Here is a 6,000-nt window from a genome sequence, read left to right as displayed (position 1 = left end):
TTTTTTGTTTTCGTTTTTTTTTTAATGGTTGACTCCAAGAAAAGTGTAGCCCCATTTGGAACAAGCACAAAATCCTGTGGGAGCTTGTCCTACAGAAATACGCTACCATCTCCTGGAAAACTCGTTCTCCATACTTTGCGGCACTTTTAAATAGGTTTTCAGACTGAAATTTGCCTGTCTTATAAGCTTTCTGTAAGCCTTGAACCCTTTTCTGTTACTCAAGTGGAACTTGCTCATGGCGAGGCCATGCCACTGGGAAGGTCTGAGATGGAAGGGCGGACAGGGGTTAAGCGGAAACGCAGGCTTTTTTTTTTTTTTTTAAATAGGCGCTAGACGCTCAAACGTGTCTTTTGAGCTGTGTGAACTTAATGATGTAATGGATTACTTTTTATTTTTTTATTTAGCGCTTTATCTAGACACCCAAAGCGCTTCACATTGAAGGGGAGAAACTCGCCTCAACCACTGCCAATGTGTAGCGTCACCTGGGTGATGCACGGCAGCCATTTTGCATCAGAATGCTCACCACACATCAGCTTGAGGTGGGGAGGGAGGAACCATCGAGCGAGTTACAGATGGAGGGAGCCAAGTTGGGAATTTTGCAATGACACCGGGGGACCCCTACTCTTTGCGATAAGTACCATGGGATCTTTAATGACCACAGTGAGTCAGGAGCTTGGTTAAACGTCTCATCTGAAGGACGGCATCTCCTACAGCACAGTGTCCCCATCACTGCACTGGGGCATTGTTTTTTTTTTTTTGGGACCAGAGGGAAGACCGCCCCCTACTGGCCCACTAACGCCACTTCCAGCAGCAACTCATTTTCCCCAGAGGTCTTCCATTCAAGTACTGGCCATGCCCACACCTGCTTAGCATCTGTCCTGCAGTAGCACCAGGGTGCATGCTGGTATGGCTGCTGGCGTGATATGTGTGGTGATGATACACATCAGTGCTGGTGTTAATATTGACATTTCTCACCAAGTTTATACAAATCAGCATTTCATGGGCTGAAAATGGCACCACATGCCATCTATCAATCAATCAATCAAGTTGCATTTTATATAGCGTTTAAATCAGCCCTGAACCTTGCAAGGCCAATGGTGACTTGGAGTCGACCAGTTGGGACTTATCTACGTCAGGAAATTTTAAAAAAAAAGTTGAAGCCCTCTAATCAGAGGTGGGCGACCCACCAACCCCCTTCTGTCTGCGGCCCAGCCGCATTGCAGCGGATGGGGCGTCTGCGGGGCGGTGTTCGACGCCATTGCGGAAGGTGGGCTGGTGGAGGGGACTGTGGCGATGGCAACTGGACGCATGCTGGGCCCTATTCACAGATCTCCCCAGCTACTCCTGCCTCACACGTCCACACCCCACCCCGCCCCCTCCTCAGCCCCTTGCTCACTTTTTTAACATTTTTCAAAATTATGCAGTGGGTGGAGTCTGGCTCAGCCCAGGGGGAGAAGTTAGACTTGAATGCTTTTCACCCCACCCGGGCCGGTGTGCTCAGGTGCTGGAGCCGCTGTCACGCTTTCTTCTTCCAAGCGATCTCGGCTGCTCTCTCTCTCTCTCTGTCGTGCCTTGTTCCACCTGCATCCGTGTCCAGGTCAGTTGGTGTCTGCCAGGACCCGGCTTCACTGCCGAATACAAAGGGCAGTTTGTTAGGTGGCACCTGAAGCTGATCACTAGTCAGTCTCATGATGGAGTCGGCTCCCCCCCCCCCCTCTCGGCATGCAGCTGAGGCTAAACCAACACCCCACCACCACATTATTTGTAATAAATTATTAAACCTCACATTTGTTGGCTTGTTCAGGTATATTTTAAAATGCATCTGTCACTGTGGACACTCCTGTTATTCTGAAAGCTGGAGGAAGAACACCGAGCATGTTCTTCCCAGCACAGAGACTTACTTCCATTCTCTGCTCTTCTTCAAGGACGTATTTTTATGTCGCCCGGTATGATGTCCACTGTGATGACGAACAAGTGAGCTCAACATTTTCCAGGTGCACAGTAAAGAGGTGTGGAAGAGCAGGAGGGTCTGTAGGGAGAGATGCATTTGAATGTTGAGTTGGATAAGTAAGGTCAATTTTATTTGCGTAGCCCAATATCACAAATTACAAATCTGCCTCAAGGGGCTTCACAACAACCCCAACATCTTGTCCGTAGACCCTGTATCAGAAGGGTTCAGGCATTTCAGAAGGCTACTCAGACTGGCATATGGGGGTCAGGAAACCTCGCCCAACCGAGGTCAAAAGTGCACAGCATGAGTTTTCCGGTAACCCGTCAATGCATTTGCATGGGAATGGCGCCTGCGCAGGGATTCATGCTGCTCCCAAGCGGGGCGGGGCTAAGAATAGTGTGATGAATAGCCATATTTTGTGGTAGTAGTCTTGTTAGAATGTTTTTAGGTCTATGTTAAACAGAACCGATGTTTTCTGCTATGCACTGGACCATAACTAGCGAAACTGAGTTTTACTTCTCCATCTAACGCCCCTTTCCCCCTACATGATACTGGCTCGACTCCACTCGCTTCTGTGTCGTTTTCCATTACCGTGACAGTGGCCCCTCAGTGTAGCTGGTCGTCATAGCGACGCCTGGTTTTCAGTTTCAAAATGTACTCCGCTTCAACCGCTTTGGTATTTAAAAATGCCAGGTGGTATCCCATGCACGCATTGATGACGCGGTGACGCGTCTCTCTGACCAATCAGAGGGCTGCATTGATTTTGGTACCCGCTCCAGTTATTTTTTTTGGACCTCAACAAAGGCGGTACCAGAGAAGTGGCAACGGTTATCAAAATGCCGGTTCTTTCCAGTAACGGAAAACGAAAAAAGGGCGAGTCGGGTCGAGCCGGCGCCGCGTAGTGGAAAAGGGGCATAAATGTGGTCAAACCCGAACAAATGCCCTGCTATCAAACGCTAGTTACTGATTCACCTGTACTCACGTTTCCTCTACTTGCTGTTTACCGCTGTAGGTTAGAAATGTAGGAGCGTAGGATGTCGTGAAGGAGGAGTACATAGTCAGATGCCAATGAAGACTGTTTGGACGAGTGCAATACGGTATCAACGATGACACTGTGAGCTCAGCGCAGGTCTGCAGACCCCGTCACTTTGCACAGGTTGTGATCCCCCTTTGTGTGTTGGTTGTCATGTGCCGACTGAAGGTGTGTATAATGTGCTCATGCCGAAGGGATGACCGTGTTGTTTGCCCTAGATGGCTGCCCCCCCCCCAACACCTCATTTTGTGTGTGTGTGTGTGTGTGTGTGTGTGTGTGTAAACCTGCGTAAACAAGAACAAATCTGTGTCTCCTTTAATTGACTGACCTCTGCTCTTTTTTTTTTCTTTTTTTTTTTTGACATTTTGGACATTTTGTGTGGCTCGACTGTACAACAAAAACCCGTTTGTGTGCCGAGCAAAAAGAACATGTCCTCTTTTGTACGCTGTCCGCTTTTGTATTTCGAGAAACAGCTTTTTACTTTTAACATTTTTGCCTTCCTCGTCGAGGCGTCTGGAGCTGTCTAAAACCTTTCTATAACACTAGTTTTATCCCTACCACCATTTATAACCACTGTTGGTAATTTCTACGATATGTTTAAGTGTAATGCTTTGCTATATTTTGTGTTTGGACCATGCTCACTGCAGCGACACGCCTCTCACTAGTGACTTTACTGGAAATAAGAAGAAGCAGATGGTGAGCACTAACAATCAGGTTAAGAGTTTGGTGATTGAGAAGAATTTCTCAATAAAAAATGAAATTGGACTGTTGAGTGGGTCGTATAGTTTCACTTGTTATTGTGCTACATAGACTGTTAGAGAGCTCACATAATGCACACATACTAACTCTGAAGGCCAGTTATACATGTTCTCTGCTCAGGAGTTATTATTAAAGTCATTTTTTTGTTTCATAATTTTGTGTTTTATTAAACTTTCACAGGAACTAGTTGATTCAGATGTTAAGTAGAATGACAGGATGTTTATCTTCCTTGATTCAGACCCGAACTATCTTTCCTCCAATTTTTTTTCCCTCTCCCCAACTTAACTTCGTTTGGAAAGCACATGGTAATCTACTACTACTACTACTTTCGGCTGCTCCTATTAGGGGGCGCCACAGCAGATCATCTGTTTCCATCTCTTTCTGTCCTCTGCATCTTCCTCTGTCACACCAGCCACCTGCATGTCCTCCCTCACCACCTCCATAAACCTCCTCTTTGGCCTTCCTCTTCTCCTCTTCCCTGGCAGCTCCATATTCAGCATCCTTCTCCCAATATACCCAGCATCTCTCCTCCACACATGTCCAAACCGTCTCAATCTTGCCTCTCTTGCTTTGTCTCCAAACCTTCCAACCTGAGCTGTCCCTCTAATATACTTGACCCTAATCCTGTCCTTCTTCGTCACTCCCAATGAAAATCTTCTTATCTTCAACTCTGCCACCTCCAGCTCCACCTCCTGTCTTTTCATCAGTGCCACTGTCTCCAAACCATACAACATAGCTGGTCTCACAACCATCTGTAAACCTTCCCTTTAACTCTTGCTGGTACCCTTCTGTCACAAATCACTCCTGACACTCTTCTCCACCCTCCCTGCACTCTCTTCTTCACCTCTCTCCTGCACTCCCCGTTACTTTGGACAGTTGGCCCCAATTATTCAAACTCCTATGCTTTCGTCACCTCTACTCCTTGCATCCTCACCATTCCACTGTCCTCCCTCTCATTCATGCATAGGTATTCTGTCTTGCTGCTACTGACTTTCATTCCTCCTCTCTCCAGTGCATACCTCCACCTCTCCAGGCTCTCCTCAACCTGCACCCTACTCTTACTACAGATCACAATGTCCTCTGCAAACATCATAGTCCACGGAGACCCCTGCCTGATCTTGTCCGTCAACCTGTCCATCACCATTGCAAACAAGAAAGAGCTCAGAGCCGATCCTTGATGTAATCCCACCTCCACCTTGAACCCATCTGTCATTCCAACCACACACCTCACCACTGTCACACTTCCCTCATACATATCCTGCACCACTCCTACATACTTCTCTGCTACTCCCGACTTCCTCATACAATACCACACCTCCTCTCTCAGCACCCTGTCATATGCTTTCTCTAAAGCCGCAACGATGGAAAGCAAATTATAATATCATATAAAGTTCTCCGGGTCCCTTTTCCTCCACAATTCTCCATTTCTTTTCTCGTCGAGTATGAGATGGTCAATTCCAGATAAAGTTACGAGCTTTGTTTTTCCGCAGAGCTGTGGAAAATAACTGGATATACATCAAAAGCACTGAAGCAATTTGCGAAGAAATGGTATTGCAATCCTGGGTCCCGCTAGGCAACGGATCTTGGAAGAAAGTTACTAACCTGATCGCTGAACACTAAAATACATCTTCTGAACCAATATTTGCCCTCTGATCCCCATGTGAGATAAATGGTGAAATAAAGTATGGCTCTTATTTTTATCTGTAACGGCTCCCAGTGTCTGTTGGTCTTTTTTAATTGCATCACCGACGTGCTTTATTGCTGATGCTATAAAGCACCCTTGTATTCTGCACGTTTGTCTTACCTTCTAGGTTGGCGTTGGTGGTTTTGTACACTCGGGGCCATTCCCAAGCCCTTTTAGGACCCTAAGCAGGATATTGTTGCCTCTTACCCCAGCACCACTTTGTGCTCACATGACGGTGACCCTAAGCAGCCATTTAGTTTGCTCATGCATGCCTTGGGCTGACCCTGTGCACGCTACGTCTCATTCCGGAAGACCGGAAGCCGGTGTGGGAAGATGGCGGCGCGAATTCACATTTGCGGCAGCCTCACCCAGTACCGTCGATGGAGTGTCTTTGTCCACGTCTTAACTTTTTGTCTTGGTTTGCTGGCTGGGAGAGCTGGCGCTGGATCGGCTGCGCTGTGGGCCCAGGGACCACGGCCCTGCCCGGAGCTGCACCCGAGGAGGTAACGCCGAGGGCGGTCTGACAGGGCACGGAAGCAGGGCAGGCTAAGCTAACTGCTAGCCCATGTAGAC

This window comes from Lampris incognitus, chromosome 6 (assembly GCF_029633865.1).
Source record: "Lampris incognitus isolate fLamInc1 chromosome 6, fLamInc1.hap2, whole genome shotgun sequence".
Classification (NCBI taxonomy): domain Eukaryota; kingdom Metazoa; phylum Chordata; class Actinopteri; order Lampriformes; family Lampridae; genus Lampris; species Lampris incognitus.
Note: the sequence above shows the minus strand (reverse complement) of the source record.